Source organism: Sinocyclocheilus grahami, unplaced genomic scaffold, assembly GCF_001515645.1.
Source record: "Sinocyclocheilus grahami isolate Dianchi unplaced genomic scaffold, SAMN03320097.WGS_v1.1 scaffold1661.1, whole genome shotgun sequence".
In the NCBI taxonomy this organism is placed as follows: domain Eukaryota; kingdom Metazoa; phylum Chordata; class Actinopteri; order Cypriniformes; family Cyprinidae; genus Sinocyclocheilus; species Sinocyclocheilus grahami.
Window position 1 is genome coordinate 85,292 of NW_015506840.1, and position 12,907 is coordinate 98,198.

General features: G+C 39.7%; 1 protein-coding gene across 1 annotated transcript in view; it reads right to left on the minus strand.

Moving 5' to 3' along the window:
• becn1 (beclin 1, autophagy related) overlaps window positions 1-9,567 on the minus strand; it is a 61,183-nt gene extending 51,616 nt beyond the window's left edge. The window contains exon 1 of the mRNA XM_016258237.1: window positions 9,500-9,567. The gene's annotated coding sequence lies outside the window, so the exon portion shown is untranslated. The remainder of the gene's footprint in view (window positions 1-9,499) is intronic.
• Window positions 9,568-12,907: the final 3,340 nt, after the last annotated feature.

Sequence of the window (12,907 nt, forward strand, 5' to 3'; positions counted from 1 at the left end):
AAAACCCATTATAAACGAGGCATTCATTGCACCCAGTGGGGACATAATTATAGATTATAATGACGTAGATGGTCTTTTTACACGTTGTGTTGCATTGCGCCGCGTAAACATAAAAACATGTCTGAATTTGTGATCGGAGAAATGACAAACAACAAGCCCTACTCTACACTGCTCAAAAAACTTGCTTTAAATATAAAAAATATAAAACAAAAAACATACTTACAGTCTCTGAGTCAGAACAGCCAGCATTGTAGTCTACTCTACCAGGATCAGGAAACGGTCTTCCATAAAATGTGCTGCACACATCTGAATATTTGGGTTGAAGTGTTCTGGAACAGTGTTGTAAATACAACTTAACCACTGATTTCTAGTCGTGTCTATTTTTGGAAGGCCAAACCAAGTAGTTTCGATCAGCGACCAGCACGGATCAGCTCCAGGCATGACGAAGCAGATATCGTTCTCTTTTGGAAGGTCAAACAAAGTAGTATCGCTTTCACAACGAAACACACATCGCCTTCACGACATGGTGGCGGCAACAACAATACTACAGCGAGAATAAAAGTTACGCCTTCTTTCTTTGCGTCAATATTTGGGTGGCGTTATGCAAATCTTCCCACATATTGATGTAGATATGTGGGGGCGTGTTAGAACGAGCCGTTTTAGGTAGGCGTGGCTGAATCTTAACTTTTATAAAGAATATCTCTTTGGATTTGAGACTTTAGTCTTTGCAACTTTACAGATCTTCTTTATGCACCAAGAGCTTGTAACACTCCAAAGAGAAAGGAAAAATTGAAATGGCATCATATGACCCTTTAAAAGCACAGGATCTATTCTTTCTTATGATATATTGTATGTTCAGATATACATACAGCAAAGTATTCTGGGGGGGCATGAAATCTTTGTGAAAATGGTCAAAAATGTTGGTGCCAGCTAGCAACTTTAAAAAATGCTGGTAGGAAAAGAGTTAAAAATTGGCAGTACTTTCTGTACACATTTGGAAAAAGCTCTCATTCAGATTCAGTTTTAAGTGTTTTTTTAATGGTGCTTTATTGATATGACAATTATTTTTACACTGCCTGAGAAATTGCAGTGATGGTGCGAAACATTAAAACAGTGTAAAATGAAAATAGTGCAAAGCAGCATAACATCAATTAAGAACAAAAGTTAATTTGTCTTTCTTGGGTCTCTTTCGGCTAGTTTAGTCTGCTTCACTGATGCACCGGATCTCTATACCACATGCAATGAAATGAAACGATGCATATAATACTGTATATGATATTGTTTATGCCACAGCGTGTCATACACACCAATTGCAAAATCCAACTGTAACAAATGATTTTGCTTTTGTTCCCTCTGTAACAGACGGGAATACCAGAATACTGATCATGCTCACTGCTTCGTTGGTTACTTCCTGTTTGTCTCTCTATTTAAACCATGTGCTTCCATAGACTCATTGCAAAGTATTGCCAGTTTACACTGCCTTACCGAGCATATTCCATTGTATGTTTTTCTCACTGCGTTCATGTTATCAACATTGTGCCTGCTACTTTGACCCCTGCCTTTTGGATTATCGTTTTTGCCTTGTTTGCTCATTTGGACTGACTTACTTTGTGTATGGACCCTGCCTGTTTTTCCGTCTAAAAACCAGTACTGTGATTTGGATTTGTTTCTTGAGCTTTATTAAACTTATTGCATTTGGATCCCACTCTGCCTTGAAGTCGACTCCCTCACAGAATACTTCGCCTAACATGGATCCAGCAGAAGTTTCCCAGCTGCAAGCAGCATTTGCTTACCAGAGCAAACTTCTCAAAGGATATCAGGAACAGTTCAATCATCTGATGACCGCAAATGAAAATCTTACCCAGTACATCCGCTCTCTTCCCACTCCCTAAGGCTCGCCGGTAAGATTAGCTCTCCCTGACAAGTTTTTATGGCTCGCCAGAGAAATGTAGGATTTATTTGTCAATGTAAGATTTTTTTCTCTAGTCAACCCAAAGCATTTAATCAAGAAGCTAATAAATATGCGGTAATGATGACACTGTTGACCGGTAGAGCGTTAGACTGGGCCGCCGCAGTTTGGGACCCCCAATTTAAGTCGTCCTTTGACTACTTTATTAGCCAACTACATGATGTGTTTGAATACCCTGAGGGAGGGACAGACGTGTCTGTGCAGTTACTCCATCTAGGCCAAGGTACAGTGTTGGATTATGCTATTGATTTCAGAACACTCGCTGCTCAGAGCGGTTGGAATGATATCGCTCTCAAGACTGTCGTTAAGGAAGGATTCAATGCTAAACTGCAGGTGGAACTAGCATGCAAGGGTGTCGATCCAAATCTCAACGATTTCATCGCACTCACTATCAAGTTGATTGATAATCTTTTACGCAATGCTCCACGTTATAAGAGATTGCCACCACCCGTTCATGAACAAGCCCAGACATGCCCGGACTCTCCCAAACCTATGCAAATAGCATGTATTTGCGTTTCCTCAGAGGAAAGAGATCGATGCCAACGTGAGGGATTGTGCTACTACTGTGGCTAGTGGAACCAATTGAATGCAGCATGCCCCCAATAAGCGGATTAAATCACCGGTTTTAATAAGAACCGTGAGTACTGTAAATCTACTTGCCGTTCCAATGCGCAGTTTCTTTCTCGATTGTGTGATCACTGTTGGCACAACTTCTCACTGTGTTTCAGCGCTAGTTGACTCTGGGGCTGCCTTGAATTTTATTAACCATGAAATCTTTGACAAGCTCAAGATTCCAACACTACCGTGTGTCCCCACTATTAATCTCACTGTCATTAATGATGCGCCCATTTGATTTGGGATAACCCAGCCGTAGCATTTGGACCAATCAGACACACAATTGTTCATTAGATTTAACAAATCAATTATTCATTAGATTAACAAATAATCACAGACCCCTCACCCAATAAACATGCTGGGTGCCAGGAAGGCTTTATTTGCCAACATACCAAGTAGACAATCTCTAGCTTTTTAGTCATGTTTTTTTAGTCATGCTTTCAGCCATGGCTTTTTAGCTTTTTGCTTCAAGTCATTGCTTCTAGCTTTTAGTCATGCTTTTTAGATTTTGCTTTTGCTTTTTAGCCACTGCTTTTAGCCATGCTTTTTTATCTTTTGCTTTTCAGCCACTGCTTTTTAGTCATGGCTTTTTGCCATTACTTTTGCGTTCTTTGAGTGCCGTTCCAGCGTGCTTCGGCCTGCACGCCCGCTGCTACTTAGCCACGATGAGAAGAAAACCATCTAGTCTCGTTACTTCTATTCTTCTACTTTAATTTCTTTTCCGTTGAGAGTTTCGTGTTCTGAGTTAAGTTTTGCCGCAACTCTGTGTCTCCGAGTTCACCTCGAGTTTGTGACCGACCGCTTCAAAACTTCAACCAGCCCACAACTACGCATCTTCAGCCAACGCCCAACCACTGACTTCCCAAGACATCACTTCAACAACTACTGAACTTCCAGCCAATCAGCAACCTCGGGAAACCCCCCCTTTTCTGCAACGATGACAAGGGAACCCCTTTACACAGGCGATGCAAGTACCTCCAGATTCTAGCTGAACTGGTGCATTTAATATAAAGTTGAACCTCATTGAGAAACTCAAGGTGAGGGTTAATTAAGTGATTGATGGCTGTTCAGGTCTGTGCAATTGCACATATTGCTGTAAACTTGGGATTTCACAATTTCATTCTCTTAAACTCATTCTTTCTTCCATTTCTCTCTCCCTGCAACTTGTATGAATGTGTGAGCACGTGTGTTTATGTGTTAGACTAGTTTATATGTCTTAGATTTATCCAATAAAGTCTTATTTATATTGAAAAGAGAAGTATATTGTGTTTTGTGCTTACAAGTTAATGTTTTAAACTGCCGATCTTGTTACTGTGCTAATAAATAGTGTTTTCACTATACTTTGGATATTAATATCCATCGCAGAATTTATGTTATGCGGCTCGTTCAATGAATCGCTGGCCGACTCGGTGATCAGCCGTATAACCGTGATTCTGTCCAAACTCCCTATGAAATCTTAAATGATTCCCTTTTAGCTAAATTGACCTGTTTCCCTTACACCAGTTATAATTAATTATAAATATTTCCCTTTTGAGCTAATTTGCTACAACCAATACAATCTGAGTTATATTAAAAAAATGTTCCGGCTCTTCCAAGCTTTATAATGGCAGGGAATGGCTGTTGAGATTTAATAGTCCAATAGAAGACCAATAAACTGCATCCATCCATCATAAAAAAAATTTCCACATTGCTCTGGGTGGTTAAAAAGGCCTCCTGAAGCAAATGCATGTGTTTAAAAAAAAAAAAATTCCATATATAAAACTTTATAAACCGTAATCTCTAGCTCCCGCTAACTGTCGTAACTGTCACTAACTGTCGAGAGAGTGACATTCGTACGTAGGCACATGCAGTGATGAACAAGGAAGTGATGAATGTTGAAGCGCAGAGGAGAGAGGAAAACAAAACACCGGTCACGAAGTACAAAACAAGGATTTGTAAAGAAAAATGTCAGAGGATTTTGATTTAAGCCAAGAGGAGACTGGTTTCCTTTGTTAAACAAAGGCAACTTTGCTTCCTTTGCTCCGGTTAACAAAACTTGGTTCTCCAACACGTGTCCTTCCTCTTTATCCAGAGTCTAAAGCTATTCTTCTCTGCTTCCTCAGCCAGATCTTTGAGGGTCTTCCGAAGGCTTGCTCCAGACACTCCCAGATCTCTCGTGAGGTGGACAGCTGATGTCCCTACGAAGCCACTGCATCCCAACTCTACCGGGTAAATGGTGGTTCTCCATCCCACCTCCCTGCACTCAGCCACAAGATCTGCGTATTTCAGCCTCTTCCTCTCCCATGCAGCCTCCAAGCCCTGCCTCCCACAGAATGGTTAACTCAACAAGGAGTATCGCTTTGGAGCTGCTGGACCACATCACAATGTTTAGATGCAGACTTGTGCTGGTGATCTCGGTGGGGAACTGGAGCTTCCTGCCAAGGTTGACTCTAATGCTACAGTTCTGGGTCAAGCGGGCCGGTCTCCATGGTACTCTTGGAGTGGCGCTATTGCCACCTCCCCATTCAAACTGGATGGAACGGTCTGCTGGTGCGAAGTTCTCTCTACTCGCTTCCTGCCTCTGTCTCTCCAGGATCTCTGCCAGCCTTCTCAGGACCTGGTCATGCCACCATCTCACCTTGGGAGAGTGCCGTCTTGTAGCCTGATAGGATGTGGTGGAGGCTTGCATTCAGGGTGTTCCCAGATGCCACACATACGTCTGCAAGATGTCTGTTAAAGAGCAGGTCATATGGTATTTCAAAGTGTCCTAATATTGTGTGGGAGTCCTCTACAACAGGTTTAAATGCATCTAAGGCCAGAAAACATTGTAATTTTCTCAGAATATACATTTAATATTAGAGTCATTTGCCACTGATCTCAAAAAAATTAGTTCCAAGCAAGTTCGGAGCAAACCCCTCCCTTCCATAAGCCTATTCTGCTATGATTGGTCAGTTGGCCAAGCCTGTTGTGATTGGCACAGAGAGGAGACCTTGAGTAAGTTAGCGAGCGCTACCATTGACAAAGCACATAAAACCAGGCACGTGCACACATAGACATCAAAGGGGGCTTGAGCACCTGCCCTTTTACTTACTCGAGAGAAAGTGTCCTTTTTTCATGGGTTTTTAATTTTTTTTTTAAATAAATGAGTATGTATTATGTGTGTGTGTGTTTCTGTTTGTGCACAGCTTTCCCTGTCAAACAAATACAAAATCAAAATATCAGGTCGGGTCAGGAAATGTTGAGACTGTCGAGTTCCGATGCCTTTCTCCCCTCCACGTCTCCACGCAGGCGCACAGCCAGGTCCGTCGCTAGTGGGGTGAAAGGTGGTGACGATTATAGGGGCCCATGGCGATCTTAACCGACTGGCTGAGGCCAGCCTAAAAAGACGCTCAGGACAGTTGACGGGCTACTGCTGTGCATTGTCACGAAAGCTTATCATTTGCATGTGTTTTTAAGCCTTGCCAAACATTCAAAAGGGTTTAAAGCATTCAAACACAAGACGCGGAAAAACTCAACTGAGTAGGCTACTCGCGCGCCGTGTTCGTTGCGCACACAGAGAGCCACATCTCACGGACAGCAACACCGAACCGAGCTCTCCTCCTCCTGCACCTGAACGAACAAATACAAATCGCAGTTTAAACATGCAAACAGAAAAAGAGGTGAAAGAGCCCAATTCAGCACCCGCGAGCTGTATTCTGTGCGCACAGGGCGCACGCAGAGACACGTCTCAAAGCGATTGAACACCAAAATTTGCCTCTTCTTGCTCTTGTACCGACAAATACATAAAAACTTATGTCAAAATACCCGTCTTGGAGAGTATCCTCAGAAAAACTGTCGGTTATGTCTTAAGTGTAAGTAAACAGTGGAGAAAGAAATCGGATGTGTATCATTATAATGAATGCATTGCCTCTTGAAATGACCGCACCTAACTTACTAGCTGCTGTAATGTTAATCCAAGAAAATGAAAGAATGAAAATCACTCACTGCTCTTGACTGAATTACTTTCTTATTTTCTTTAATTGCTAATGCGACCTTTTTACACCACAGACTGAACAAAATTAAGCATTGCTTGGTAATTGGTCAACAAAGTATTGATAGTTGTGTAAATATTGTCATACTAACAAGTTGTCTGAATTTTTGGTTGATTGTAATCCATTAAAGTTATCTGACATTATCAAGATGAATTTGTTCTGACACATTTTGAGTTCTTGTCATATTTTATTACCATTTTCTAAACTATAGCAAATAAACTGTGATAATGTGAGAAATGTTGAAGGTGTCTGAATAAATTTTGGTTTGCCTGTATATTTAATTTTTACAGTGAAGACTATGCAGTGCTATTTTACATTTGATTATTCGGTTTCTGTACCTGGACACCTAACAAACTTGAAAAACGTAAACATTGTGTAAATAGCACAAATAAATAAATAGAACGAACATACAAATTAAACCGTTTCAAACAGGGCCCACTGGTACAACCTGCACTGGGGCACCGCAAACCCCAGCTACGGCCCTGCGCACAGCACAGCAGTGTAGCACACATTAATTGGCACATCACAGACAGGCAGAGCCGCAGTGAAGCCCTCCCTCCCTTTCCAGTTGTGTTTGTCTTGGTGTGGAGGTGAGTGGTGATGAACAAAAGACTAAGCTACCTGTGCCTCGAATTTACAGCTAATTATCCAAAAGACAAAAGGCAAATATAGTTCATTTGTCTTGCTAACCTCCATGACTCATGAGCTACCATGTAATAAGTTAGCTAAAGTTTAGCTAAGGCAATATATCATGGGCATACAGGCTAACTTAATGGAGAAACGACAGCTGAATATAGTAAAATTAATAATGTCATCAGGATTGCCACATTGATATGCAAATCAGGCGTTAAGTAATTAAAATGCGCAAATTTGCATACATTTGACACAAGGCATTGCAGATGAATAGGATAAACAAAATAACTAAAGCATATCACCACAGATCTTCCCCAGTTATTAGTTAAAGACTTACATCAATAGTCTTTTACCTTGAAATGTTATGTTTAAATATGCAGATAGCTCATTTTGGTTAATTTAGAAGAAATCTACAGAAGCAGAGGAGGGTAGTAGGCTTAAAACAAACACCTTAATATGTTTTTTTGGAAATTTCCTTTCCATTAGAGCAAAAGAAGACATGGAAGCAAAATAGACCAAAATCTCAAAATTGAACAGTACATGAAGTGTCCTGACTCCTGCCTTAAACAATAAATTCATAATGTTGGTCTCAGGCTCCTCATCTAATAACTATCCATTCTATGAATATGTTGTATGCTGATAGATCTTAACAGCCCTCCCTCAAATGTGAAACAAAGTTCTTGTCACCATCAGTTTGACTGTGTGTGTGTGTGTACCTGTTTTTCTATTCTGGTGGGGACTTAAACCTGAATACACACAGACTCATGTCACAAAATTACTCATGGGGACTCTTGTCACGGTGGGGACCTAAATTGAGGTTTACGGGTAAACAGACTAATAAATCACACAGAGTGAAGTTTTTTTAGACAAGATTGACTGAAATGATAAACAATAATACTTATTAATAGAACTTGTGACTAAAAATGGCTACAGTTTTCAGTGACTAAAAATGCAGCTGACGAAATTAGCACAATTAATGGAAATGTACAATAAATCTTTGTACAATATTTTGTGTTAAATGATGCACATTATTTGATGTTTGTCACATGTAATAAGAGTAGGCCATTTTTGTGGTATAATGCCAGCCTTTTCCACTGGCTACTACAATCAAAAGTATATTTCTTACCTGTGGGAAACTCCGGTGTTTAAATCAAGATTGTAATCTTTTAAAGGGGTCATATGACGTTGCTAAAAAATAATATTATTTTGTGTATTTGGTGTAATGAAATGTGTTTATGTGGTTTAAAGTTTAAAAAACACATTATTTTCCACATACTGCATTATTTTTTCTCCTCTATGCCCCGCCTTTCTGAAACGCGTGTCGATTTTTACAAAGCTCATCGTTCTGAAAAGCGAGGCGTGCTCTGATTGGCCAGCTATCTTGTGCGTTGTGATTGGCCGAATATCTCAAGTGTGTGACGGAAATGTTACGCCCCTTACCATATTGTGATGCCGTGTCCCAGTGCGACGAGACAAAAACAATAAAACTCATTATAAACGAGGCATTTGTTGCATCCAGTGGGGACATAATTGCTGATTATAATGACTTATACTGTCTTTTTACGCGTTGCGCTGCATATCGCGCCACGTAAACATTAAACCATGTCTGCAATTGTGATCGGAGAAAAGACCAACAAGCACTACTCTACACTGCTCAAAACTCACGTTTGAATCATCAGTGGCAAATTCTTTAAATATGAAAACATACTTACAGGCAGTGAGTAAGAACAGCCGCCACTGTAGGCTACTGTCCCAGGTTCAGGAAACAGTCCTCTGTAAAATGCGTTGCACACAAATATTTGGTTTGAACTGTTCTGGAACAGTGTTGTAAATACAACTTAACCACTGATTTCTAGTTGTGTCCCCTTTTGGAAGCCTAAACAAAGTATTTTCGCTTTCACAATGAAACAAATCTCCATGACATGGCGGCGGTGGCAGAAAGAATAAAAAAAATTGCAAGAATAAAAGTTATGCCTTCTTTCTTTGCATGAACATTTGGGCGGCGTTATGCAAATCTTCCCACACAATGACGTAGACATGTGGGGGCATGTTTAGGAGGGCATGGACGAGTTTAAGAGAAAATCTCTTTGGGGTTGAGACTTTAGTCTTTGCAACTTTAGGGATCTTATCTATTCACGAACAGCTTGTAACACTCCAAAGAGAAAGGAAAACTTGAAAATCGCATCATATGACCCCTTTAATGGTTAATCATGCAGCTCTAACCAGAACATATGTGTTTGTGTAAAGACAGGTGTCATCAGGGTCATCATACCTTGCGGGTGGGATGTATTTCCGAGACACACCATCCTGTTTGCTCTCCAAAAAGGTCTCCTAAAATAACACACACACTTTTTTAAAGAATTCAAAATTTTGTATATACAAGATCACAAATATGTTTGTAATATTAATTACAAAATTAGAAGAGTAAAGTTTGTAAACAGATTTTAGCGTTAGTTTGTCAAAGCCTAGTTTGAAAGTATAAACATTTAAAAAGATTTTTGTTAGGTTGTTCTGGGTGGTGCTAGGTAGTTGCTAAGGTAATCTGAATGGTTGCCAGGGTGTTGCTATGCAGTTGCTAGTGTGTTCTGGGTGGTTGCTAGGCAGTTGCTTGAGTGTTCTCAAGATTCTTTGATTAATAAAATGTTAAAAAGAACAGCATTTATTCAAAATAGAAGCCTTTTGTAAAAATAAATATTTACTATCACTTTTTATCAATTTAACATATCTTGCTGAATAAAAGTATTAATTTCTTTTGTGGGAAAAAAAAGTACTGACCCCAAAGGGAAACAAAGGGAATTAGTTATTATATTTATAGGAAATTTTGAAGGAATCTCAGTTTTATGGCTGATCAAATTAATCTGCCAGAAATTAACTGAATGGCTGTAACTAGCATCTATGCAGCTGATATTAATATCCAAACATATAGTTAAAACACTATTTATTAGCATGGTAACAAGATTGGCAGTTTAAGACCTTAACTTGTAAGCACAAAACACAAGAAACGAACAAGACTTTATTGACGTCACTTTCTATTTGTTGTTGTTTTGAGTTTGAGCTCCGTCAAGTTAATTCCTTATCGTCTAATTTTTATCTAAAAAATAAATTTTATCATCATTTCCGTTTCTATAATATATCCCCTATCGTATTCTACAACAAAAACAATCAGAGTGCCTTATCACTCGTTTTATTTTGATTTCCCGAGTCCGCTATTAGCTTATAGCCCTTTAGCATCGCCAGCGTGGTTGCCGCTAATCTCGCTTATATTGCTAAAACTCTATTCACACACATTAACATTGTTTTACTCACTGTTACTTGCTTTAATGGCGGATGTGTGTCTACTTTGAGTGGAGGTGAGGACACGTTCAGCTGGAGGCCGTGGAGAAGCAGATCCATGACCTGGTGGAGAAGCAGGCCCAGCTGAGGTAGCGGAGAGCTACCTGAGGAACTTAGATTCCTTCAAAATTCCCTATAAATATAATAACTAATTCCCTTTGTTTCCATTTGGGGTCAGTACTTTTCCCCCCCAAAAGAAATTAATACTTTTATTCAGCAAGGATATGTTAAATTGATAAAAAGTTATAGTAAATATTTATTTTTACAAAAGGCTTCTATTTTGAATAAATGCCGATCTTTAAAAATTTTTATTCATCAAAGAATCATCCCAGGCTGATGCTTACAAGACAGGGGTAAGTATACAGCGCGCTGCTAACACTCCAACTACCTCTACTCTGTATGCTTCTCTGCACAGGCCCCGTGCACCCAGGACGTGATCTTCCCAGATGTCCTTCACTCCGTGCTGCACGCGGGGGTTAACGACACCAAGCTGCGGCAGACGGAAACACTGAAGAGGAACTTCAGGAGCCTGATAGAGACGGTATGCAGCACATCGCCCGCGATGACGATCATTGAGTCAGGACCACTTCCCACGTATCGATGAGAACACGAAAGGCTCAGTAGACTTTTTTGCTTTAAACGAATGGTTAGTCATGGTGTAAAGAACAGAAACTGCTCTTTGTTAATAATTGGAATCTTTTCTGGGAGTGACCTAGGCTTTTTCGTGTTGATGGCCTGCACCCCAGCAGAGTTGGAGCAGAACTCCTGTCGGACAACATTTCCAGGACGCTACGCTCCATATGAATAGTAAGCCAATTCTCAAATAACTGCTATGATGGCTTTTGTTCTACCCACTTAAATGATAGAAGTACTTGCGCTGTCCAATCTATAAACAGTGTCTGTTCCCCGAATAGTTAGGTCAAAATATAGATTTAATGCAGGATTTAGAAAAAATCTGATCGTGATTAAACCAGAAAAATTCAAAATAAATGAACAAAAAACATTTTTAAAGTTTGGGCTCCTAAACATTAGATCACTCGCACCCAAAGCCGTCATTGTAAATGAAATGATCACAGATAATAGGTTTTATGTACTCTGCTTGACTGAAACCTGGCTCAAACCAAATGATTATATTGGTCTAAATGAGTCTACTCCACCAAGCTACTGTTATAAGCATGAGCCCCGTCAGATTGGTCGTGGCGGCGGTGTTGCAACCATATATAGTGATATTCTCAATGTTACTCAGAAAACAGGATACAGGTTTAACTCATTCGAAATACTTCTTCTTAATGTTACACTGTCAGATATGCAAAAGAAATCTATCGTATCTCTTGCTCTGGCTACTGTGTATAGACCACCAGGGCCGTATACAGATTTCCTAAAAGAATTTGCAGATTTCCTCTCAGACCTATTGGTTACTGTTGATAAAGCGCTAATTGTCGGAGATTTTAATATTCACGTTGATAATACAAATGATGCATTAGGACTTGCGTTTACTGACCTAATAAACTCTTTTGGAGTCAAGCAAAATGTCACCGGGCCCACTCATCGTTTTAATCATACGCTAGATTTAATTATATCGCATGGAATTGATCTTACTGATATAGATATCGTACCTCAAAGCAATGATGTTACTGACCATTTCCTTGTATCATGCATGCTGCGTATTACTAATATTAACTATATGGCTCCACGTTATCGTCCGGGCAGAACTATTGTTCCAGCCACCAAAGACAGATTCACAAATAACCTGCCTGATTTATCTCAACTGCTCTGTGTACCAATAAGTACACATGAACTAGACGAAATAACTAGCAACATGGGCACTATCTTCTCTAATACATTAGAAGCTGTTGCCCCCATCAAATTGAAAAAGGTTAGAGAAAAACGTACTGCGCCATGGTACAACAGTAATACCCATTCTCTCAAGAAAAAAACTCGTAGTCTTGAGCGCAAATGGAGAAAAACTAACTTGGAAGTTTTTAGAATTGCATGGAAAAACAGTATGTCCAGCTATAGACAGGCTCTAAAAGCTGCCAGGGCCGAGCATATCCACAAACTCATAGAAAATAACCAAAACAATCCTAGGTTTTTATTTAGCACAGTGGCTAGATTAACAAATAACCAGACGCCACCCGATCTAAATATTCCCGCACAGTTTAATAGTAATGACTTTATGAATTTCTTCACTGATAAAATAGATAACATCAGAAATACAATAAAAAATGTAGATTCTACAGCGTATAATACTTCAGCTTCATTCATCGCACCAAAAGATAAACTGCAGTGCTTTACAGCTATAGGACAGGAAGAGCTAAATAAACTTATAACTGCATCTAAACCAACA